This window comes from Apodemus sylvaticus, chromosome 5 (assembly GCF_947179515.1).
Source record: "Apodemus sylvaticus chromosome 5, mApoSyl1.1, whole genome shotgun sequence".
Classification (NCBI taxonomy): Eukaryota; Metazoa; Chordata; class Mammalia; order Rodentia; family Muridae; genus Apodemus; species Apodemus sylvaticus.
Window position 1 is genome coordinate 95,036,262 of NC_067476.1, and position 26,741 is coordinate 95,063,002.

At 39.9% G+C, this 26,741-nt stretch overlaps 1 protein-coding gene across 2 annotated transcripts in view; it reads left to right on the plus strand.

The window, feature by feature from the left end:
* The window catches only part of Aven (apoptosis and caspase activation inhibitor), a 138,628-nt gene that overhangs the window by 74,736 nt on the left and 37,151 nt on the right, over window positions 1–26,741 (plus strand). The gene's annotated exons all lie outside the window — the stretch shown is intronic.

Below are 26,741 nucleotides of genomic sequence, written 5' to 3' on the forward strand. Positions count from 1 at the left end.
AAGAGGGCCACACCTCCTAATCCTTCCCACACAGTTGCGTTATGTGGTCACTAAGAATTCAAATATATGAGCCTTTGGGGGCCATTCCGTCTATCTCAGTTCATAGATAGGTAATTTTGAAGGCCTGGCTATATCTATTTTAGGCTTAGGACTACTACTGTCCTGCAGGAACCTCTACTGGACAGTTTCTCTCTGTTGGGTCTCATGTAGTTGCTCTGTGAAGGACAACCACGCTCATTGTGTGTTAACACAGAGTTCACACAGCAGTAAAGTCAGGTGGCTTACACTTCATATTCTGTCTGTTCGTGGACAGAGATTCCTGTTTTCTTCTTTCTTCCTGTTACCCTACTGCTTGGGGAGCACTGTTGCTGTGTACAGTTCCCCATTATTAGCATTAGCCCCTTCTAATCTCTTGATTAACCCCAGAGGTCTACCTGCATCATCTCCATAGCTTTGTGCTGGGGCCACCTTCTCTGCGGCACATGCTGCAGCTCTGCCTGCCTTGAATTAATCTCCAGCTTTTTCTTTGTTGGCCCTGCTTTTATTTATTTATTTATTTATTTATTTATTTATTTATTTATTTATTTATCATTTTTTTATTGAGTATCTTCTTCATTTACATTGCCAATGGTAAAACCTTTCCCAATTTCTCCCCTCCCAAAAGCACCCCTCCCAACGATTCCCTACCCCTCCTCCCACCCCCTGCCTCTATGTATATGCCCCTCTACCTGACACAGTCTCACCTCCTCCCCAACTCCTCCCCCCCCCATCTGTTTCCCTCTGTTGTCGCCTCTATTGAGCCTTTACCTGACCAAAGACCACTCCTTCCACTGATGCCCAATAAGGCATTCCTCTGCCACATTTTTGGCTGGAACCATGTATACCCCTTGGTTGATGGTTCAGTCTCTGGGAGTCTTGGGGCATCTGGGTGTCCGAAGTCATTGTTCTTCCCATGGGGCTGTAAATCCCTTCTGCTCCTCCGGACCACCCTCCAGATCCTCCATTGGGGACCCCAAGCTCAGTCCAATAGTTGGTTGCTAGTTTCTGCCTCTGAATTTGTAAGATTCTGGCAGTGGCCCTGCTTTCTTGTTATCATCTTTAGGAACACCTCTCACTTCTTTCACAGTGTGAGCTCTGGATTTCAATGATATCATGTTTTCTTGTTCAGAAACAGTATTTGAATTGACAGCACTACCAATTTGTCTATGCCTTTGGTGTGGTGGCTTATTTAGGACTTTGTGTACTATTCTTTAGTAGTACTGCTGTCTTTATTTTTTGTTTTTTATTAAATTAATAAAATTTATTTTAAAATATACAACTTGTAGTACTTCTTTCTTTCTTTCTTTCTTTCTTTCTTTCTTTATTTATTTATTTCTTTATTTCTTTTTTTTTTTTATAGTACTACTCTACTTTCTTAAAGAGAGACTTTCAGTTCAGCAAAGCAGAAAGAGACTAAATTGCTGATGGGGAGTTTGTATGGGTTAGTTTCTGCCATTATTCTTTTCCACCACCAATCTGTTTCATCACTGGGCATTAGATACACAGTCATCTATTTGCTGGTACTTCTGTGTTCTTAGGCACACGGAGAGTAGGAATACTCCTGGAAGCCCTTCCTATACCATGATGCCTGGCCTTATAGAAGCCACATAACTATATCTCCAACTCAAACTCTCCTTATCTAGATCATCAGTTCTCAACTTGTGGGTCCTGACCCCTTTAGAGGTCGCATATCATATATCCTACATATCAGATATTTACATTATGATTCATAACAGTGGCAAAATTACAGTTATGAAGTAGCAATGAAGTAATTTTATGGTGTGGCTCTGCGTTTTGCCTTGCAGCTGGGGCGTGAGAACACTGCTTGGGGGAAACAAAACACAGGGGTGTTAGGCTACATTCCTTTCTTGTCGCCATAGAGGTCGAGGGTGGGCTCATGGGATGCTGACACCCACTCAGATAGGGGTCCCAGCCCATGTTTCTCTGGGTGAGACAGGACCCAGGCTGTAGTTCTCATGCTCCCAGGCACTCAGACACTGCTGAAAAGCTCAAGGAGTTGAGAATGAGGTGAGTTTAGAAATATGGAGAGACCTTTGTGGGACACCCCCCCCCCCCCAAGATCCGAGAAGAAGGAGACAGCCCTTGCTTGTCTAGACTGTTTATTCATGATGAAAATGGATGCATATGACTTACTCAGGGTGAGCCAAAGATTAAATATCTTTTAAAGGAAAGAATGTCCAGGAAGGCAAGCTTATTGGCTAAACCCTCTGGGTGGCCCATCTAGATATTTTATTAGCATGGGGAACTCTGGGCTCTATGCTATGCTATGGTGTCATGGTCCTCTAGTGGGGTGTCATGGTCATGTGCTCCAGGACTGGGACCTGGTCAGGAGCAGATTCAAATGCCTACTGTTCTCAATTATGAGAATTGTCAGGGTTCCTTAATTTGCTCGACTTTATCAGTTTTTCTGTCTGGTGACATGGTAACACTTGCCCCCCCAGTAAGGGGTCACCATGACATGAGGAACTGTATTAAAAGGTTGCAGCATTAGGAAGGTTAAGAACTACTGATCCTCCAAAGACCCAGAGCAACATCTTAAGGACTCGAAGGTCAGTGTGAATGGAGTTGTATCAGAATGCTTTGAACAGATTATAATGAAAACATTATATTTACAAAGTCTACAGAAACATATGAGCACATGTTATTAGAGTCTTCAGACGGCCTTGGAAGAGCCTGTCTGAAGTGAGTGTTCCTGAAGCTTGTTATACTGACTTTATGTAAGCCAATTCCGCCCAGGCCCTGTCTTCTGTGTTTGAAAGCAATTCCAAGTGTCATACTGAAATATGGCTCAGGGCAATGCTTTTAAGTTTTTTACACATGTAGTTGACATTGGAAAATTTGTTGGAGTAAATAACTTTTTATTGATAATAGTGGCAGACGTTTAACACTTTCGGCATGCCAGGCTCTGCTCCAAACACTTATATATATAACAAGTTATTTTGTTTTATCTTTAGGACAATCAGATTACATTATTTTTTCTTTATTTTTATAGAACCAAAATCCATGGCACAGAGAACTAAGATGGTCTGTTTTGACCCTGAAACAGTTGAGCTGCGGCTAAGTCTTCATCCCTTAGCCCACTCTTCTGCCCTCATTTCCTGAAACCACGCAGTCTTAACTTCATGCAAGAGATCCAAGAGTGACCTTATGGGTTAGTTTTGTGTGAGACTTTTACTTTCCTTTCACCTTAGGAAAGCTGTGAAAACCAGGGGGGTGGGGGGAGTGAGACCAAAAAAAGAAGCTAAAGTGAAAGAAGTGCTAATTAGGATTCCTGAGGAAATACAGGCAAAGACTGCTTAGACAACAAGCACAAATAAGCGCATAATTGTACTGTGCATTCTACATTCAGAGAGACACCTCCTTCTATTGTTAATACTGTATGTAGTCAGAGTGCTTTCCTGGTACATACAGATGATGCAGGGGTGTCCTTTCCCCATATGAAAGACCATGCTTAAACTGATAACACAGATGAAAACATCTTAGAAAACATTATGCATAGGTTTGTTAAAAGAATATTATTATCTAGTATTTCCTTTTACTGAATAAGAATAGTGAAGAGAAAATAGATTAAGTAATACAGAAGTAGTTTGAGAAAACACAAATAATGATTTCTGAATAATTTTAGAACAGGCTCTAAAATAGGAATATGGGATTTTGTCTTTAAGGTATATAAAATATAATCAAAGATTTGTGTCTCTAATATATTTAGGATTGACTTCTAGCCATGATTTGAAATTCTTCTTCTCAATATCAAAAGAGACTTTACATGTTATTAACCTTACTGTTGCACTTTGACAGATAAATAAGTCTCTTAAATTCTCACCTCATTTCCCCTAGTCTTAGTCTCTAATATTATCTACCCTCATCCATGAATATATGCAGGGATTACCTTTACATACCTTGCACAGTTAACAGCCATTAATCCACAGCCCATGGTGAAAGCCTTTGACTCCTCAGAGCCTGTATTTCTACAGTGCTTACTTCATACCGTCGCAGAATAGGAGGATGCCCCTAGAGTGAGCAAGCCATTTCCCCCTTTTCTTCTTTTACTGAAGTGTCCTCACTAAGTCTTCAACCAGAAGGTTTCTTTCTTGATTGCCCATTTTACCTCACTCCTGTTGAAATGAGATAAGCTGTCTTGGTTTTTACTCAGTGAAGAGGTGTTTAATGGGGAAATCTGAGGTGGCTTTTTCTTCATCGACTGGTAGGTGTATTCTTAGGATTTTTTTTTTTTTTTGAAAATCATGTTAGTTTAAGATACAGTGGGACTTTTCCCTCATGATTATCTTGGTGTGCCACTGAGGAACAACCTGAGGACAAGAGGGAGGTGTACTGAGTTTTGTGAGGATGAGTTTCTATCCTAAATTTGATATGAATGATTGCTTTTAAAACAAATTTTTACAATGTTAGGGTATTTGCAAGTAAGGCAAAATGAATTCTAGAACATCTTTCTACAGTTATAATTTGTGTTGCAAATATTATAATATAAAAACACAAGTTGTATATATTTATTTTGTTTAATTCATAGCGGGAACTACATTTTTTTCAATTATATATTCTCTAATCCATTTAAATAATGCTAATAATTATGGGTCTATAACATAATGAAATATTTTGGAAGAAAAACAGTAATGTGTTCTGAATGCTTAGACCTGAAAAATTTCAATACTCCAAATTACATTGTAAAAATTCATGAAGATATTTAATAAAATAGAACAAGACAAGTAGTGGAACATTTAAAACTGATTTAGTTTGAGATATGGTTTAACATAAGTGGGCATGAATGGATACCTTCAGTTGGATATTGGGAGATTCTCAAGATATCCACCAACCTGCCCACTGGGTCCACGTGGGTTCCTGTCTCTGGTTGGGTACATGGTTTCTCTGTCTTGGAAGCACTCCCCCCTCTCCCTTTTTCCACTTTTTTTTTTCTGACATTTATTTGTACTTGTTAATGCTTATCATGCAATGCTGCTGTATAATATGTCCATCATTGTAGGGATGTCTACTGGTCAGTGCCATGGTAGAGAGTTGTATTCAATCTCACAGCTTCTCCGCACTGCTTGGGATCATGTACCGGTGTCCGAGTCCTGACCATGACCTTGCTCCTCCCCATGGAGATCTGGTACCCTCACTACTTTCCTCACCCATCTTCAGTTCCTTTTAGACTTCTTGGCAGACTATAATGCCAACTTTAAGATTTTTCTGTATCTTTACTGTTCATTCTCTGCCTACTGTTTTTACATTCCTTGTCTCACAGCTGTATTCCCACATCTGTAGTCTCTCACAGCTGTAGTCTCTCACAGCTGTAGTCTCTCACAGCTGTAGTCTCTCACAGCTGTAGTCTCACAACTGTAGTCTCACAGCTGAAGTCTCTCACCGCTGAAGTCTCTCACCGCTGTAGTCTCTCACCGCTGTAGTCTCTCACCGCTGTAGTCTCTCACCGCTGTAGTCTCTCACCGCTGTAGTCTCTCACAGCTGTAGTCTCTCACAGCTGTAGTCTCTCACAGCTGTAGTCTCACAGGTGTAGTCTCTCACAGCTGTAGTCTCACAGCTGTAGTCTCACAGCTGTAGTCTTTCACAGCTGTAGTCTCACACCTCTAGTCTCACACCTGTAGTCTTACACCTGCAGTCTCACACCGTTATTCTCTCCTCTGCCTTCACATTCTAGCTTGAGCTGCTATTGTTTATTTAGTACTCCTGTGTTAACTGTATGACTGTGTTTCTGCTTTACTGAACTCAACCTGATGTACATGCCTACTTGCAAAATGTCCAAATATATTGTCTTCTATATTCAGTAAGAATGGTCTAAAGGTTTAGGAGAAGTAGATCTGCTTAAATGTCATTAACATGAAACCTGTTCCCTGAGTATGAATCCTACAGCACAGCAAGTGGACTCCGGACTCTAGTGTTGGGTACTTGGCTTCTCTAACTTTGAAGGGCTCCCTTCCCTGCCTTTCCCTTTCCACTCGTTTATATCTGACATTTATTTGTACTTGTTAATGTTCTACAGATGCTGTCATATACCACTGTACACCTGTTTATTTATTTAAGGATGGCCAGATTTTATCCATTTCTTGAGGGCCACATATGCTTTAGTGATTTAATAAGCAGTAGATACAAAAGGGGGATCCCTACAAAATGGTGGACAAGCTATGTTGTGGGGGCCAAATCTGGCTGGAATCCAGCCTTTGTAAATAAAGTTTTATTGGAATACCATTCTCACACATTGATTTACTTATCAACACTGTTTGAAGAACTCTAGCCAGGTGGTGGTGGTGATACATACCTTTAGTCCCAGCACTTAGGAGGCAGAGGCAGGCGGATCTCTGAGTTTGAGGCCAGCCTGGTCTACAGAGGGAGCTCCAGAACAGCCGGGGCTACACAGAGAAAACCTTGTCACAACCCACCTGGAACACCGCCCCCCCTCCCCCCCAAAAAAAAAGAAATAGAAAAATAAAAACTCTAGTTGTAGAAAAGGAGGGGGTGGCTATTTTCAGTTAATGTGATGAGAGTTTTCTGATCATTCTCTTCAGAGTCAGACTTAACATTGGTGACTATTAGGACTAGAGATGGCTTCTTAGCTACTAAGAGTGAATTTGCATAGACTTGTCAAGAAAGTAGTGATACATAAACTACCATCTCCCATCCAATCAACAAATATAAGTGGGAAGGTAGTTCAGGACTGATGTACATGGTATAAGCTGTTCTCGTCATGTGGCTAATGGCAGTATGAGCTAATACAGTCTTTAAGGGGAGTAATTTTAATACTATATAGATTAAATTTTCTGTAAAAATATTTTTTATTAACTTTTTTCTGACAGTATCTTTTAGCTTGTGTTAACCTCAAACTTGCTCTCATTGTAGCCTAGGATAACCTTGGACTCTTGATCCTCCTTTGTCTACCTCTCAAGTGTCAAGGTTGAGGTTGCAGGAATGTGTCACTATACCTGGATTACTTTATACATTCATTTCTGTGTGTGTGTATTAGCATGTGTGTCCCACATGTGTCCATGTGGGGATGGCAGGTAAACATTGGGTGCTGAAGAATCCCATTGCTCTCCATCATATTTATTTAACTTCTTAGTTTATGTTCTGCTTTTGTGTATGTTCATGTGCATGCAGATGTAACTGAACATGTGTGCATTGTGTGTAGAGGCCAGAGGTCCATGTCAGGGTATTTCTTATTTACTTTGTGGCTCTTGTGATAATGTACCATGACAGAGCAACTTAAGGGAGCTACGGCTTGTTTAGGCTTATAGTCCCAAAGAGATTCATTCCTTCAAGGTGGGGAAGACATAGCAGCAGGCAGAGAAGGCATGGTGACTGGATCAGGATCCGGGAACTATGTACCTTCTTTTTAGATCTGCTCTCTGCACCCAGTGTTATGGTTCTGTGTATTGGCTGTATGTTCATCACTTGGATGAATCTGATTCATACCTAAGTTGCATGGGTACTGTTTGAAGGCCATCAGATTTGCCCAGTTAGAATCACCTTATTTGTAGATAATATTTAAGTTTGGAGCATAGTGTAGGATGTATTATGTAAGCAAGATACAAGGATCTCCTTACAAGCATAAAACAATAAACAAGGGTATTTCACATGCTGGAGAGAGGAAGTCAGTAGCATTAACCTCCATTTAAAAAGGTAGATTAGCTTGGCCACATTGAGGACTTTTTTTTTTTTTTTTTTAAATCAAAGGCACATAATTTAGAAGGAAACATCTTCTTGTAAAATGGTACTGTGACTTGGTCTTGGAAGGGGTAACATGCTTCATTTACTTTCATAACATCGTCTTTTACTTTGACAAATTATAGAACTGTTCAGCTTACATTGTCTAATTTATTTAATAGACAAGATTTAGAAAAGGATTTGCTAGAGTTATATTAGCAGTTTGAATTTATAAGTAGGAATAAATAGACTCACATTTTAAAATATCAGTGTGTGTTTGTGTGTTTGTGCACAAGAACACACCTGTGGGTACAGGTGTGTGCACACGTCATGCATGTGAATAAAGGAGGCTAGAGGAAGACCTTGGAGGCCAGTTCCTCAGGGCTGTCCACCTTTTTCACTTTGAAGGCAGGGTCTGTCCCTGGCCTGGAACCACAGTAAGAAGGCTAGGCTGGCTGACCGCCAAGTTCCAGGCAGCCATCTGTCTCTGTCTCCCCAGTACAGGGATTACAAATGTGCACTACTATGCCTGGCTTTATTAAATAGCTTCTGGGGCTCAAATTTGTAACTTTGTTTGCAAGGCAAGTACTTTACTAACTGCATTATTTTTAAGCCCTGATATTTACCAGTTTTAGGCATTTTCTTCCCAATGCATCCTTGCTGGTTTAATAATATGTATTAAACTAGCATGTTTTCAAAAGTCAAACTATATAGGACATTCCCACAAAATGGCTGCCCCATCTTGGTCTACCCTCCTTTTCTTCAGTTCTTAGGAACCTGTTCTCTGGCTTTAAAATTAATTAGTCTTTAAAATTCCATATTTATTTATTTTATTAGCTATTTTCTTTATTTACATTTCAAGTGTCATCCCCTTTCCCTGTTCTCCCCCCTCCCAGAACCTCCCTCTCCCACCCTCCCTCCCCCTGCTTCTATGAGGGTTCCTCCACCCACCCACACACTCCCACCTCCCTGCCATTGATTCCTTGGCTCGATAGAGGCCGTTAAAATCGAATAGAGTTGAAGAGTGACTTGAACTGGGTACTATTTTTTTTTTTTTCTGGAATGATGAAAATGTTCAACAACCTTAAGGATGAGTTCATAGATTCAAAGATCCCAAGACAATTTTAATTGGGAGCTTAATTGTGTATCCCATGTGTTGTCTCAATAAAACTTTTAGAGAAATACAAGTACTCCTTTCCACAATTATCTTAATTGTATGTACATATATGTGGGTGTGTGCACGTGAGTGTGAGTGCCCACCCAGGCCAGGAGAGGGTGCTGGAGTTAGAGATTGTTGTGAGCCATCTGATACAACAACTAGGAACTAAACGGGGTCTTCAGAAAGAGCATCAGGCACTTTTAACCACCGAGCTACCTCCCCAGCCTTCACTTGCGCATTTTGTACATGCAGCTGCCCTTTGCAGGAGCTATTGCATATTTGTTTCTGAGGATCTTTGCTCCTTGCTGTGGTGACCTAGTGCTGTGTGTCTGTTCATGGACACATTGGCCATTGGTGAACTGTTTTAATTCTAAGTGAATGAGTAATGATGTGCACATGGATTTTCACACTGGTGAAGACTTCCTCCATGAAAAGTTCCATTTCCTTAGATCTTGTCAGTTTTCCTTCACAGTCTTGGCCTGCTCTCAGTTTCTAACGGAGTGAGTGAGTAAGAGCGCCTGCTTTTGTCTTTCCTTGTCAACAAGGCTATTGCCAGTTTCTGTCAAGATTGCCAGACAGTGGTATCAGATTTTCATTTCTGATATTGTTAATCAATTTGAACATCTTTTCAAATTTTAGAGGCCATTTTAAGATTGGGAATTTTCTTTTCGTATTTGCTTGCTAGTTTTTCTTTCCATGTTAGAACCCCTAGTGAAACTCTGGTTCTGAGTCTGCTTCTGGTCTCAGCACTGAATCTTCTTCACTTGGGAGACAAGCAGAAAGCCTGGCACCTGTCCACATGTCCAGGAAGCCATTTCCTGTGTTCTAAGTCATTGTCTGCTGCGTAGACTCCAGACACAAAGGGTCTGGTGGATAAATGTCTTCTACAGAAGTGCAAACTATGCCCCACTCTGCCCAGATCACAGTGTGACCAAGAATGCTGGATTACGCGTGCTTCCTTCTGGGCACATCTCTGCTTTTGGTGCTCCCTCTCCTTAGCCTTGACGCTCGTGCCAGTCCTCTGGATGAGAGGGCTGAGGACACAGGGGCAGCCTGGCTGATTTAAGTTCCTTGCCTGCACTCACCACTAAAATTTCCATGTGGTTCTGGGTTCTTGGTAAGATCTCCCCAGTGGGGCTTCTGGCCTAGAATTCTAATACAGTTTACCCCTTATTTCTATATATTTTAGAAATCTTTCTCTGAATTTGATTTTTGACTTGTATATGCAATAAAACTCTAGCCAAATATTTTTTAATGTCTTTAAAAGCAAAAAGCAAACAACAAAAACCTAGGACTTCATTTGTGTAGTCCAGGCTGGCTCTGAATTCTTACTCTTCTCCCTTCTGCCTCTTTAATTCTGGAATGACAGGCATATACCACTGTGCCTGCCTTGTATGTCTGGACTTTTCCTCATAGTCCAAAAGCCTACTTCAAAACTCATATTAAAAGGAATTTATAAAAAAATAAAATAAAACCAATAATGATATACAGCATATCAACAATAAAATAAAAAAATTAATGAAAAAATTTACTTATATTTCTACACATACTTGTTGAATTTCACATTTTGAATTTAGATTTTAAGTGCATTCAGAGTTTTTTTTCCCCATATAGTGCAAAGAATGGATCTAATATTTTTCCTACCTGCTACCCGTTATGACAATTCTGTTTATTACAAAGACTGTCGTTGCCGCAGTAACTTGAGATACAGCTTTATCTCTGTTGCTATGGCTATGTTTCTGGATTTTCGCTTCCTTTGGCAAAACAGATTGTGCATGTGCTACACATTATTTTAATCAGAGGCTTTTGATATGGCTTAATGTTTCTGTGACTTCTCCTTTTGAATGTGTTCCTACCCATTCCTGCATGTTCATATTTTTTAAAGTTATATTTATTTATTATATGTAAGTACACTGTAGCTGTCTTCAGACACACCAGAAAAGGGCATCTGATCTCCTTACAGATGGTTGTGAGCTACCATGTCATTGTGGGATTTGAACTCAGGACCTCCAGAAAAGCAGTCAGTGCTCTTAATCGCTAAGCCATCTCTGTAGCCTGCATGGTCATTTCTGCATTTGAACTTTATGAGGAACTAATTGTAGAACAACTCATTGCAGTATGGGGAATTGCTTTAAATGTACACATCACCTTTCGTATATTCCACCTTCCCCACTTTAACTATAAGCACTTGGCATCAGTGTACATTTTCTATGTGCCCCCCCCACCAGCTTTCATTAACTTGTCACAATGACCTAATCATACAATGATATGGTGCTTAGATGATCAACTGTCTTTCTAGGAGATTAGAGAAGAACATTCTTATCTCTGTGCCTGCATAGCCATTTCATCCCCTGATTTCTATAGACCTGAGTTTCCATGTGGTGTTCTTGTTCTATGACAAGGGATGCAGATGTTTTCATCTGTTCCAGGAAAATGTGCAGAAGCTGGAAGAGAGGAGCTTCTTGCCTTCTTTCTATCTTGGGGAGAGACATCCAGAAAACTAATATTTTTGATCATTTTGTGATGACTCAGAGGATTGATTTTCAGTTTTACAGTAGATGTGTAAACCTGCAGTGCCTTAAGATAATTTGTATGAAACATGCATCTGCAGTAGATGGCATCCAGGCTGGAAGGGTAGCCGCTCAGCATCACCTTCAATGTGAGTCTAGGAAGTATTGCAAGATGATTAGATAATACAAAGCATGATTAGGAATATAAATCGGCTCCAAATCCCTTATGTTCTGTACTGTGCTCGGTTGCCCCAAATTAATAATGTTTTGACTGTGTCTGTTGCAGGCTTTATTAACACAATGGCTTCAGCCTTGATTATTGGTGAAGTAGTAGTATTTGGAGCCAGCATGCACTTCTGTTCCCTTTTAGCTTTGTCAGTTTACAGGTCTTTCAGTCTCCAAGTGGAGGTGAGGCTACTGCATCTCCGCTACTGCATTCTGTATGCTGTGCTTTTGTATTTTCTCCTGTCATGTAAATCTCATGATAATCTCACAACATTCAGTCAATAAGCATTGGGTTAATTTTCACTAAGGAACATTGATAAAGTTCTATTCAGAAGAGGAATTTAGCCATTGTTCTATGAAAACTAGGTATTTTGTTACACTCTCCCCTGCCCCCTTACTGCCTGTGCTGAGAATTTATTTGCACCTGAGGGTCATGCCACCAGGTTTTAATGATTGACTTGTTCCATAGCAGTGCAAGTAAGCCCTTTCCTAAAAGAAAACACACCAGAGCCAAATTAATAGAACAGGTGAGTGCTTGAAATGGACAGAACTTTACTGTGCTTATGCATGAAGAAAAGACGCTCCCTCCCCCCCCCCTTTTTGCCTTCTCCAACCCATAACAGAGATGGCTGCCAGCCACACAGCCACCCTTAGTCAGGATGGCCATTAAAACATGACTCCATCTTCTTTATCCCATAGCCAAGATGGCAACCAGCTATGTGTTGTTTATATTCCAGAATGGAATCATGCCATATAGTTTAAATTATCTAATCATAGATTTTTAATTATCAATCCTGTTACTAGCTTTTTGTTACAGATATTATAGATTTTAACCCCATCCAATACCTGATAAGCCAATAATCTCTTTAGTTTTTGAACCTGGACTTTAAAAGCATTTCTGGGTCTGCAAAAGGGTAAACCATAACCCAATTCCAGAGCTAGCAATAAAGTAGAATAGCATAAGAGAACTTGAATATTATCCATAACCAAATAGCATTTGAATCCCTATTATATTAGATCTGGTGACCAGAAAGCCCAGAAGTAAATTCTGAGCCCAGGCAGGTGGAAAGAAACAACATTTATTCACACATTCAAGGCCAGTCAGAATCAAGCATGCAGTGACCATGTGCTTTCATACATACAAAACAGACAGCAAAACTTAACAGACATAGAAGTTACAGATCCATTTATACATTGGAATTGCAGCTGTGCAGCTGAGCTGTCAGGGCTATCAAACTGTGTGGCTTAGCTTCTCTGCCATCTAGATGCTGGTAGGAGGTGGGGCTAGGTGGTACCCGGAGCCAGTGTGTTTGGCAGTATCTTAATGCTCCAAGTCAGAACACAAAAGGATAGGTCAGGTTCATAAGACAAGACAAGGAAAGACGACATTTAATAATTGGACTTCTTTGCTTCAGAAGTCCATTAGTTCTTGTTGTACAACCCCCATGCTAGACATTCATCAAAGGCAAGGCCATTCTAAGTCTTCCCTGATTCTTCAAATCCATGTTGGACTTATCTAAAAACCTCATTATTCATGGAATACCCTGGATGGTTTCTAATTCTGTAGAAATAACCTGCCCCAGATGAAGGATTTTTTTTAGATTTTATGTCCAGCCTTCTTCATTCCAGATAGAGTACCCTGTAACCAGAACTCAGAAACCAACAGAAAAGTAACTAAAAAACAAAATGGTTGCTGTTTCTGCCACCCCCCCCCCCAACCCACGCTCTCCACCCAGTGTGGCTGTTCACCTTGGGTGTTTGCTTCTCAAGTATGCAGGAGTGAAGAGTGAATTTGGAGTGGAATGATCTCAATGTTAATCCTGTGATTCACTAGAAAAAAAATTCCATTATTTTGGACCAAATTTAAAGCAAGTTTTATTAAATATTAAATACTGAGCAAGAGATGAGTTTTGGTCAAGAACATTCCCTGAAATTTCCTGAGAATGGCCTGAGCCACGTGTTTCCAGAGCTTATGAGGACAAACCTACAGACCACTGTACTTTCCCAGGAGGCTTTGTCATTTTCCAAGAACTGCCATCCCTAGAATTCCAGGAAGTTGCCTGGTTCCTGAGCGGGTGGGACTTATGGGTTAATTTTGGGTATTACACATCCTAATGGAAAGCTGTGCATGGCAATATATAATACCTTTTTCTTTTTCCTAAGTGTGTCCTTGACATTACATATATTGCAAGTAATCTCACTTACATGCTCTTATTTAATTTTTTCTATTAATATTTTATGTAATTGTGATTATTTTACCTCCTTGTATAATTTGTCATGTTTAAAAAGACTTTATATACATTTCATTGTATTGACCACCATTCCTGAACTAATAGTCCAATATTAAGTGATATTACCATAGGGAAATGTCTTTCATGGTAGCCTTCTGTCCTTGCAGAACCTGTAAGGAGAACTAATGCCTATCAAAGGACAACCTGTGAAGTTGATAATATTAAATCCTAATTTTCAGATGGGAAAGAGCGATTAATTAACTTTACTAAGGTCACAGAACTAATGAATTATAAAACTGCACTTTAAACATATTGATTATACCACTTCTTTCTGCTTCTAAAGATACATAGATAATTTACATATGCAGACTGTCAATGTCCTTGCCACAACCCCCACCTTTATTTAATCCAGGTACCAGAAGATTCATCATTAAAATAGCAACTTACATTTCAGCTTTTCTTCACTTCATTTGCCCACAACTGGTTATCTGCTTCTGAGAAGCACAAGGTATGCTGGTTCCTGACTGCTGTTCTAGTCTTTGTGCAGTGTATAATAAATGAGATTTCATGTTTCTACATTGCCAATTAGACAGTGAAAATGATGACTTTTGAAAAATTGTTTTTAGAGCTTTGTTGTTAGCCATTGTTTAGCTTTTTTTAACTTAAAAGTTTTTTTTTTTTTGAGAATTTTCTGTATTCAGTATTACTGAATTCAAATTACTGTATTGAAATTATTTCCAGGCTTCCCTTTTCTACCTGCACCTTCTGTGTCCACACTTCCTCTTAAAGTCATGACTCCTTCATTGTCATCACACACACACACACACACACACACACACACACACACACATACACACACACACACACACATGCACATTCAAAATCTGCCAAGTCTTGTTTGTATTTAGGGTGACCACTTGAGATTGCATGACATATTTGGAGGCTCATATCCCTGAAGAAGACTGATTCCACCTCCCCTCACCTCACCCTTAGTAGTCATTAAATGCCTGGAGTTTTCCATCTTCATCTAGGTGTGAGACCCTGCAAGATTCCCAATCTGCATTCACACATCAGCTGGTGATGTTATTATGCATGTCTTTTTAGGTGACTGTAGTGTTGAGATTTCATGGGTACAGCTTCTCTATCATATATGGAAAACTCAATCTGATAGCAGATGTCCTTTGGCAGTTTCAACATTCCCCTCTCTCTTCTGTGATATGCCCTGGGCCTTATGTGTAGGGGTTTCACTGTAGATGTACCAGTTGGGGTTAGTTGCCCACCATCTATGGCAGAAAGGAGCCTCTCTGTTGAGGGGTGAGAGTTGCACTTCTCTGTGAGTATAAGAATGCAGTTAGAAACTGGTTTAGGAAAAGTGGCAGTAGAAGGTTCTCTTCTAGGGCCCATGAACTCACCAGCCATGAACAGTTGGCAAGATCTACGTATGGTACTAGGCTTACTGAGCAGGCTTTCAGTCTAAGTAGACAGTTGTTGGTTACCCTCATGTAAAGCATACCACTGGCAGAGCTGGGCAGGGTGGGGGAGCATTCTTCTGGCCATGCTTTCACAATTGTGTAGGAGGGTTAGGGTTAGGGTTAGGGTTAGGGTTAGGGTTAGGGTTAGGGTTAGGGTTTTTTCTCCCTAGGCAGTTTGAATAAGACCTTTGGATGGTATGAAAGCTAGACTTCAGAGACAGGCTTCCGGTTCAGTTCTAGTTCAGTTCCTCCAGGTCCTGTGTCCAAAATGAGTGAAGTGTTCCGCAGCCGGGTCTTCCCTTCAAGTTCTAGGAGGCAGTCAAGGACAGCAGCAATATTTTATATGCCTTTCAGAGTCTCTTGGACTCCCTTGCCAACAACCCCTGGGGTTTCTCATGCCTGCTACTGGGAGTTTTATTAGATAGTTATGCCTCTTATGAGGAACATTAATATCTAATGTGGCTTATTTATATATATGAATGTATGTACATGTATGTATATAATAAATCTATATGCATACTAGCCAGTAAAGCTGGACTTCAGTGGGATTCATGTCTTTCCAGATCTGTCCTGTACAACCACTTGGTTCAGTTGGAGAGTTTCTTTATTGTTGCCTCAGCAGCATGTCTCATTACTTAAGTCTCTCGTGGTATAAAGAACACCCTCTTGGATGAGATGGGCATTCATGAGATGTGTTCTGTTTCTGCATCACACCTGAAGTCCTAAATCAGGCATTTCCACTAGTGCTCTGAAAGAAGGTGGAAGACCTGTGTAGCATCACTTAGCGGGATGTTTAGGTGTATGTGAATACCTGTGCCGCCTGCCCCAGGTCCCACTTTCCTTTAGCATCAGCTGCTTTATAGGGCCAAGCATAATGGCTTGTAAATTCGTAGTAACGTGCTCACCTTGTTTTCATTTTCTTTCTCTTTATTTTTTTTCTGCTAATTTCTAAACAAATCTTATTAGATGTTTGGCAAAGTCCACAGCCATCCCTCAGCTTCCCACCTTGTCTGTTTTGGCACTTCCTACCCCTCTGTTAGCAGATTCCAGAGAAATGATAGGAACATGTGCCTTACACAGACACCCAGGCGTTTCCCACACAGGTGTGCTCTAACACGCAGCACTTTGCTGACTAATGAACAGATGCTTTTAATGCTTAAAATATTCTACATAAATGCAGAGTTGTTTATAATTATATGTGCCTAATAGATTATTCTTTGAGTTATTCTAAAATTATTTTGATTTTCAACATTAGAAAAATGAAGTATTTGGATGGTTTTAACTGGTAGGTTGGTGGGTGGGAAGGAATATAGTTCACACCTGTAGCATCTTACTGACATTTTTTATTTCTAATGAACTAATTGCTGATGCTGTCTGCTGAATGGTGCAGTGGCAGTGCCCACAGGCAGGAAACCTCACCTTCACTGCGCAGGTCGTTCCTTAAGGTAAATGTTAGCAGGGAAGAAAAGATAAAAGTATCAATCCTTGTTACTGGGCGTGCTTCAGCAGAGTGTGCCATCACTTTCTAAGTGTGGATACTCCAGTGGTTTGTTTACACGTGAGTGCTTATATTTTGTGATTGTTGTTACTCCACACACTCGTAAATCTTACTTTTACTTTTTTTTCTCTGACCTGCTGGCCTATTTTCTGTTTGCTTCATCTCTTTATGTACTAGGCACAATGTGTCTGCGTAGGCAGCCGGGTAACCAGCCCTTCAGCAAACTCGAGAGTGCTCTCGAGTGCTCATAAAAGCAAGCTGAGAACTAGTGTTGCAGAATGAGGGATGCCCAGGCAGGTGCTGCGAGCTGTGGCGACGCCTTCAACATGCACAGAAAGAACACGGCCACTCTCTGAAGCGGCGTCAGCATTCCACAGAAATGGTGCAGGGAAGCCCTTTTGTCCCTCTGGGCTGTTACTGTGCTCCTTGCTCTTGCCTTACTTTTTCTCTCACAGCCTTCTGTGTGGACGAGCCCCACGCTTGCTGTAGCTTTGTCCATTAGCTGCATTATTTGTTGTTTTGGAGCATCAGTTTGGCCAGGCATGGTTGATGCACACCTTTAATCCCAGCAGGACCAGGCAGAGGCTGGCGGATCTGAGTTTGAGGCCAGCCTGTGCTACAGAGTGAGTGAAAAACTAAAAAGCAGCAAAACAAACAACCACACAACAACAACAACAGCACTTCAATTTGTAAAGCAGCAAAACAAACAACCACACAACAACAACAACAACAGCACTTCAGTTTGTACACAGAATGGAGAGAGTGGAAGCACATGATCATGCAGATAGATACAGACCAAAGTGTGTTCAGTGGAGCTCTAGTCAGCCTTGCAAATGGAAGATATTCCGACGCATGCAACCCCAGGACATTTTGCTAAGTGAAGTAAGCTAGTTACAAAGGGACGTGTATTGTGTGTTTGCACTCATGAATAGTGGGAGAAATCCATAGAGAAGGTGGTCATAGGCTTAGGAGGAGGGGAAGCTGGGAGTTATTATTGCAAGAATATAGGATTTTAGTTTGAGAAGATGAAAGATGGCAATGGTTGTAATAAGAATAAATCTAAAGTTACTTATGTGTGCACTAAAAGTGACCAAATGGATAATTATGTTAATATACATTTTACAATAATTTTTAAAGATTTTTTATATGTGATTGTGTGATTGTTTGTGTGTATGTGTGTGTATGTATGTGTGTGTGTATGTATGTGTGTACATGAGTGCCATTCCTAGGAGGCCAGAAGAGAACATCTGGTTTCTTGGAGTTCTGGGGTTGTGAGGTATCTAGTGTGGGTGCTGGGAACTAACAGGCATCCTTTAGAAGAGGTGCTACCACCTCTTGTATATATAATACAAACATACACATATCTATTTAAGTGTTCACTTTAAAGAGACCTAAATTACTGATGTTAGTGTGAAATAGTGACAGAGCAAGGGTGGAGACTTGCTTATGTTACACAGTCTTCTCCAACAAATTTTGAGTAAAAAGAATAGTAGTCAAGGATTTGGAGACCTCTCCATGTTGGCACCTGCACTGTGTCTAGTACAGCATGTTTCTAGCGTGTGCCCACCTGGCTTCAGTTCTTTGCTGATGTGTACCAGTTTAGCTGGGCCTTTCTGTGCAATGCAGACCTGACTGGATGGAAACAGAGGCTGCCCCTTCTGCGCTCTCTGACTCTCTCTGTTGCTTCTAGGATATGCTCGGGGAGCTTAGAGAGGAAATCTGGACTGTTAGTGCAGCTCCTGGCTTGTATACTAGATATTGCTTTTTCATGAACCATTGTTTCTAAAAGTCATTGCCCTCCCATCTGCATCTTTACAGATAGGGGAAAAGACTTAATTTGGCGCGTAGAGGAAAAGGAAGCGCCCTTTGTTTCATGCCAGGCTGTGGCAAGGTCCTCACAGTCTGCAGTAGTTGCTGCAGAAGCATTGCATTTCGTGTGGCTGCCTGCTTTCCCTTCCTCTCTGCTGTCCTTCTGACAGCTGGAAACTAGATAAATTCAGCACTGTAGGGATCAAATAGCGTTTCTGAAGTCCTCGTAATTCTTAAAACAGGAAAGTACTTGAAATACTGCTGGCATATCACCAGCTTCAAACCTGAAGATAAGCTTCATCTGCTTAGAAGATGCAGACATGAAAATGAAGTTTGAAGTGATAAGATAAAGCATGGGTGAAATTTATTATTTCACAGCTCAGGGCCTCATAAACAAGTGTGTGTGTGTGTGTGTGTGTGTGTGTGAGTGTGACTGCGCATGTGTTAGTGTTTGAGTGTATAGCTATGAACTATGAAAGTCAAATGACAGAATGAGAGAAGTATGTGCAACATAACAAATAAAAATAATTAGAATTGTGAAGTATCCTTTTGTAATTGGTTGTTTCACTTGGCATAATGTCCTGATGGGTCAAAAATTGAAATAAAATTACCCTATAATTCAGCAGTTCTGCCTCTAGCTGTAGATCCCCCAAAGTTTAAAGCATGAATTTTTGACAGATACTTGTACATCCAAGTTGATAGAAGCGGTATTCACACTAGCAAAGAGGTAAAGGCCACAAATGTTCCCAGGCTGGTAAGTGGCTAAACAACATGGGACCTATACATGTAATGGGCTATCTCTTGCTCTTAAGAGGATAAGTCTCATTTTTTTTGTATATGTGAAATAAACATAATTGAATCTACAAAGCTTCTGAGATATTTCCCTTTTTATGCTAATTTTCAGTTTAGAATCAGTGGAAAACCTATGAAATAATTTTTTAAGAACATGTGTTCCTACCATTCCATCTGTCCTTTGAGGAGACATAATTAATAAGGTTCTGTAATGATAGAAAAGTGTAAAATGAGTCTAAGTAGACCAAGGTGCTGAGTCAGTGTCTTAGTTGCCAGCAGCAGCAGCTGCCTCAGACGATTCAGGCTGAGATGGAGTTTTACTGTGTTGGGCAGTTCACACTCTGGGAGGCCCGAGGACCATGTTAAGAAACTAACTGCCAGGAAGGCCCATCAAATTCTATTTCAGAGCTGGTGAGCGAGTACCCACTGCTGCGGAGACACTGACTTCTGCCACCCACACCAACACTGCACAGCGGGCGGGCTCTGCTGCTCTCCTGTCATTTTAGGAATGGAATTCTGCACAGATACTGGGTCTCACCACTAGCTTTTGGTTCAGCTGCTGAGATGAGTATTGCTGATGAGCCCACCCTTGTTTACATGCAGGAGTCCTGGAGTATGAGATGCTGGGTGGGGCTGTTCGCTACGTTTGTCATTGTCCGTTTCATGGCAGTAGGTCTGCTCCTTAAAGTGAGAGACTCTGAAAATTAGAAAGGGAATTCAGACCCTGGTGGCTAGTGTGTAGTAAATGGCTCCAGTAAATGACAGTTGCTTAGTAATTACAGAGGGGACAAATTTATCATTAAAGTATAGGGATGCTGCTAAAGATAAACCCTGATTGAAACATTAATTAAACCATAGATTTATCCTTGAGTCATTGTAAATGGGTTAGTTTTCTCAATTCCTCTTGCAGTTGTAATTTATGTATATAAATGCATGTGTTTTTGTGTGTTTATTTTGTGTCCTGTGTCCTCACCAAATTCATTTATTATATGTCTGTGTGTTTGTGAATGTGTGAGTATGTATGTAAGTGTACGTGTGCATATGTTGTGACTGTTTGAGAGTGTATGTATATGAGTGTACATAAGACTGTGAAAGAGTGTATGTGTAAGGATGGATGTGTTAGTGTGTGTGTTTATGAGCATGTGCGTGACTGTATGTAGTGTGTAAGTATGCGTGTGTATGATATTTGGGTTTTTGTATAATAGAATCATGTCTGTAAACAGAAGTAATTTTGCTTGTGTTTGGGATGCCTTTGTGCTGTCTGTTTCGCTAGGAACATTTCTATAAAACAGTACGTTAGTAGAAGTGGTAAGGCTGACATTTGCACCCCTGCCTGGTGCTGGCTTACTGAGGTGTTCCTTGTGCCTGTGATATCATTGGCTATAGCTTTTTCAGAAAGGGCTTTGATTATTTTGAGGTATTCTTCTTTGGTTCCTAAGCTACTTAATCAAAGGATGCTGAGTTTTGTCAGTTGCCTTTTCTACATCATACATCATTTTGTTTTGTGGTGATTCTTATCAGTTTGCATGTGTTAAACCAGCATTGCATGCCAGGGACTAAATCCCACCTCAGTAATAATAAAGAAATACTTCGGGATAAATTTAATTAAGAAGGCCAACTATTTCTATGCTTAACTGTAAAACATTCATGAAATTGAAAAAGTAATAATAAAGATATATTCCTTGATGATTGGATACAAATAATTAATATTCGTAAAATATCTGTATTACCTATGTTAGTTTTTAACTTATTGTGGCCTGAGAGAAACAGTACAAAGAAAAAGAGAGATTTTGCTTATAGCTTCCATCCATCATGATGAAGATGGCAAAACAGCAGGCGGCTGAAACAACGGGGCCCAAGGAGGAGGCCATTGGCCTCACCGTGGGCAAGAAACAGAAAATGGGACTGCAGGGAAGAGCTAAGGTGAGGTCTGGGGACCTAGTCTGTGTGACTTACTTCCTCCAGTGAGGCAACAACTTCACTCTTGCCACCTCCCAACAATGTCCTTCCTCAGACAGTAATTGTTGTATTGATTGAGAACCTGAGGCAAGCTCTGTGGGGTGCTGCTCAGACACACTCAGACATATGCTTTATTCTAATCAACTTGGTTTTTTATTGAATATTTTCTTTATTTGCATTTCAAATGTTTTCCTATATCCAGGTCTCCCTTTCAGAAACCCCTTATGGTTTATTATATTTTATATTTTATAGATATCTTTTTTTCCTATATTCTTTGTTTACATTCCAAATGATTTCCCCTTTCCTGGTTTCCCCCCTCCCCATATATCCCATAAGCCCTCTTCTCTCCTCCCATTTCTCTGTCCTGATACTCCCCTACAATGCTGGATCAAGCCTTTCCAAGACCAGGGCCCTCTCCTTCCTTTTTCTTGGGAATCATTTGATATACTAATTGTGTCATGAGTATTCAGAGCTTCTGGGCTAATTAATATCCACTTATCAGTGATTGCATTCCATGTGTATTCTTTTGTGATTGGGTTACCTCACTTAGGATGATATTTTCTAGTTCTAACCATTTGCCTTAAAATTTCATGAATTCATTGTGTTTATTGCTGAGTAGTATTCCATGTGTAAATATTCCACATTTTCTTTATCCATTCCTCCATCGAGAGACATTTGGGTTCTTTCTAGCTTCTGGATATTATAAATAAGGCTGCTATGAACATAGTGGAACATGTGTCCACTATGCTCCACTATGCCCAGGGAATAGTGGGCATGCCGGGGAATCCTCTGGGTATATGCGCAGGAGAGGTATAGCAGGGTCCTCCAGAAGTGTCATGCCCAGTTTTCTGAGGAACCGCCAGACTGATTTCCAGAGTGGATGTACCATCTTGCATTCCCACCAGCAGTGGAGGAGTGTTCCTCTTTCTCCACATCCTCACCAACACCTGCTGTCTTCTGAGTTTTTAACCTTAGCCATTCTGACTGGTATGAGGTGAAATCTCAGGGTTGTTTTGATTTGCATTTCCCTAATGACTAATGATGTTGAACATTTCTTAAGGTGCTTCTCAGTTATCCGAATTTCTTCAGGTGAAAATTCTTTGTTTAGCTCTGTACCCCATTTTTAATAGGGTTATTTGGTTCTCTGGGGTCTAACTTCTTGAGTTCTTTGTATATATTGGATATTAGCCCTCTGTCAGATGTAGGGTTGGTGAAGATCTTTTCCCAATTTGTTGGTTGCTGTTTGTCCTTTTGAAGGTGTCCTTTGCCTTACAGAAACTTTGTAATTTCATGAGGTCCCATTTGTCAATTCTTGATCTTAGAGCATAAGCTATTGGTGTTCTGTTCAGGAACTTTTCCCCTGTGCCCATGTCCTCAAGGGTCTTCCCCAGTTTCTTTTCAATTAGTTTCAGTGTGTCTGGTTTTATGTGGAGGTCCTTGATCCACTTGGAGTTGAGTTTAGTACAAGGAGATAAGAATGGATCAATTCGCATTCTTCTGCATGTTGACCTCCAATTAAACCAGCACCATTTGTTTTCAGCTTTTTTTGTTGAAGATCAAGTGACCATAGGTGTGTGGGTTCATTTCTGGGTCTTCAATCCTATTCCATTTGTCCACTTGCCTGTCATTGTACCAATACCATGCAGGGTTTTTTTGTTTTTGTTTTTTTTGTTTTTGTTTTTTTTTTTAACACTATTGCTCTGTAGTATTGCTTGAGGTCTGGGATACTGATTCCCCCAGAAGTTCATTTACTGTTGAGAATAGATTTAGCTATCCTGGGTTTTTTGTTATTCCAGATGAATTTGAGAATTGCTCTTTCTAACTCTATAAAGAACTGAGTTGGGATTTGCTGGGGATTGCATTGAATCTGTAGATTGCTTTTGGCAAGATGGCCATTTTAACTATATTATTCTGCCAATCCATGAGCATGGAAGATTCTTGCATTTTCCGAGGTCTTCTTCAATTTCCTTCTTTAGAGACCTGAAGTTTTTGTCATACAGATCTTTCATTTGTTTGGTTAGAGTCTCACCAAGATACTTTATATTGCTTGTGGCTATTGTGAAGGGTGTCATTTCCCTAACTTCTTTCTCAGCCTGCTTATCCTTTGAGTATAGGAAGGCTACTGGTTTGCTTGAGTTGATTTTATAACCAGCCACTTTGCTGAAGTTGTTTATCAGCTGTAGGAGTTCTATGGTGGAGTTTTTTTTTGGGGGTCACTTAAGTATACTATCATATCATCTGCAAATAGTGATAGTTTGACTTCTTCCTTTCCAATTTGTATCCCTTTGACCTCCTTATGTTGTCTAATTGCTCTAGCTAGAATTTCAAGTACTATATTGAAAAGATATGGAGAGAGAGGGCAGCCTTGTCTAGTCCCTGATTTTAGTGAGATTGCTTCAAGTTTCTCTCCATTTAGTTTGATGCTGGCTACCGGTTTGCTGTATATTGCTATAACTATGTTTAGGTATGGACCAAGACTTTTAACATGAAAGGATGCTGAATTTTGTCAAATGCTTTTTCAGCATCTAATGAAATGATCATGTCGTTTTTTTCTTTGAGTTTGTTTATGTAGTGGATTGCATTGATGGATTTCCTTATATTGAACCATCCCTGCATTCCTGGGATGAAGCCTACTTGATCATGGTGAATAATTGTTTTGATGTGTTCTTGGATTCGGTTGGCAAGAATTTTATTTAGTATTTTTGTACCGATATTCATAAGGGAAATTGGCCAGAAGTTTTCTTTCTTTGTTGGATCTTTGTATGGTTTGGGTGTCAGTGAAATTGTGGCTTCACAGAACAAGTTAGGTAGTGTTCCTTCTGTTTCTATTTTGTGGAATAGTTTGAAGAGTATTGGTGTTAGGTCTTCTTTGAAGGTCTGATAGGATTCTGCACTAAAACCATCTGGTCCCGTGCTTTTTTCGGTTGGGAGAATTTCTGTGACCCCTTTAATTTCTTTAGGGGTTATGGGATTGTTTAAATGATCTATTTGATCCTGATTTAATTTTGGTGTTTGGTATCTGTCTAGGAAATTGTCCATTTCCTCCAGATTCTCCAGTTGTGTTGAGTATAGGCTTTTGTAGTAGGATCTGATGCTTTTTTGAATTTCCTCAGTTTCTGTTGTTAAATCTCCTTTTTCATTTCTAATTTTATTAATTTGGATACTGTCTCTGTGCCCTTTGGTTAGTTTGGCTAAGGATTTATCTATCTTGATCATTTTCTCAAAGAACCAGCTCCTGGTTTTGTTGATTCTTTGTATGGTTCTCTTTGTTTCTACTTGATTGATTTCAGCCCTGAGTTTGATGATTTCCTGTCTTCTACTCCTCCTGGTTGAATTATCTTCTTTTTGTTACAGGGCTTTCAGGTGTGTCATTAAGCTGCTAGTGTATGGTCTCTCCAGCTTCTTTTTGGAGGCACTCAGGGCTATGAGTTTTCCTTTTAGCACTGCTTTTATTGTGTCCCATAAATTAGGCAATGTTGTGCCTTTATTTTCATTAAATTTTAAAAAGGCATTCCTTTCTTTATTTCTTCCTTGACCATGGTATCTTTGAGTAAATTATTGTTCAGTATCCATGTGTATGTGGACTTTCTGTTTTTGTTGCTATTGAAGACCACTCTTATTCCATAGTGATCTCATAGGAGGCAAGGTATTAGTTTGATCTTCTTATATTTGTTGAGGTCTGTCTTGTGACCAATTATATGATCGATTTTGGAGAAGGTACAATGAGGTGCTGAGAAAAAGGTATATTCTTTTGCTTTAGGATGAAATGTTCTCTCTATATATATCTGTTAAATCCAATTGGTCCAAAGCTTTAATTAGTTTGTCTGTGTCCCTGTTTAGTTTCTGTTTTTCTGATCGGTCCATTGAGGAGAGTGGAGTGTTGAAGTCACCCACAATCATTGTGTTAGGTGCAGTGTGTGCTTTGAGCTTTAATAAAGTTTCTTTTATGAATGAGGGTGCCCTTGCATTTGGAGCATAGATGTTCAGGATTGAGAGTTCTTCTTGGTGGATTTTTCCTTTGACCAGCAAGAAGTGTCCTTCTGTATCTCTTTTGATGACTTTAGGTTGAAAGTCAATTTTATCTGATATTAGAATGGCTATTCCGGCTCGTTTCCTGAGACCATTTACTTGTAGAATTATCTGCCAGCATTTTACTCTAAGGTAGTTTTGTCTTTGACACTGAGGTGTGTTTCCTGTATGCAGCAAAATGTAGGGTCCTGTTTACGTATCCAGTCTGTTAGTCTATGTCTTTTTATTGGGGAATTGAGTCCATTGATGTTAAGAGATATTAAGGAGTAGTTGTTATTGCTTCCTATCATTTTTGATGTTAATTATATTTGTATGGTTATCTTCTTTTGGGTTTGAAGAAAGAAGTTTAATATCCTGCTTTTTCCAGGGTATAGTTTCCCTCATTGTAATGGTGTTTTCCCTCTATTATCCTTTGTAGGGCTGGGTTTGTGGAAAGATATTGTGTAAATTTGGTTTTGTCATGGAATATCTTGGTTTCTCCATCTATGGTGATTGAGAGTTTTGCTGGGTATAGTAGTCTTGGCTGGCATTTGTGTTCTCTTAGAGTCTGCATGAGCCCTGCCCAGGATCTTCTAGCTTTCATGGTCTCTGGTGAGAAGTCTGGTGTAATTCTTATAGGTCTTCCTTTGTATGCTACTTGCCCTTTTTCTCTTACTGCCCTAAGTATTCTTTATTTGTTTAGTACATTTGGGGTTTTGATTATTATGTGACGGGAGGTATTTCTGTTCTGGTCCACTCTGTTTGGAGTTCTGTAGGCTTCTTGTATATTCATGGGCATCTCTCTCTTTAGGGAAGTTTTCTTCCATAATTTTGTTGAAGATATTTGCAGGCCCTTTCAGTTGTAAATCTTCACTCTCATCTATACCTATAATCCTTAGGTTTTGTCTTCTCATTTTGTCTTAGATTTCTTGGATGTTTTGGGTTACAAGCTTTTTGCATTTTGTATTTTCTTTGACTGTTGAGTCCATGGTTTCTATGGTATCTTCGGCATCTGAGATTCTTTCTTTCATCTCTTGTATTCTGTTGTTGATATTTGCATCTATGGCCCCTTATTTCTTCCCAAGGTTTTCTATCTCCAAAGTTGTCTCCCTTTGCGATTTCTTAGTTGTTTCTACTGCTGTTTTTAGATCCTGGATGGTTTTGCTCAGTTCCTTCACTTGCTTTTTTGTGTTTTCCTGTAATTCTTTAAGAGATTTTTGTGTTTCATCTTTCATGACTTCTGCCTTTTGTCCCAAGTTCTCCTGTATTTCTTTAAGTGATTTTTGCATTTCCTCCTTATTGGCTTCTATCTTTTGACCCATATTCTTTTGAATTTCTTTAAATGAT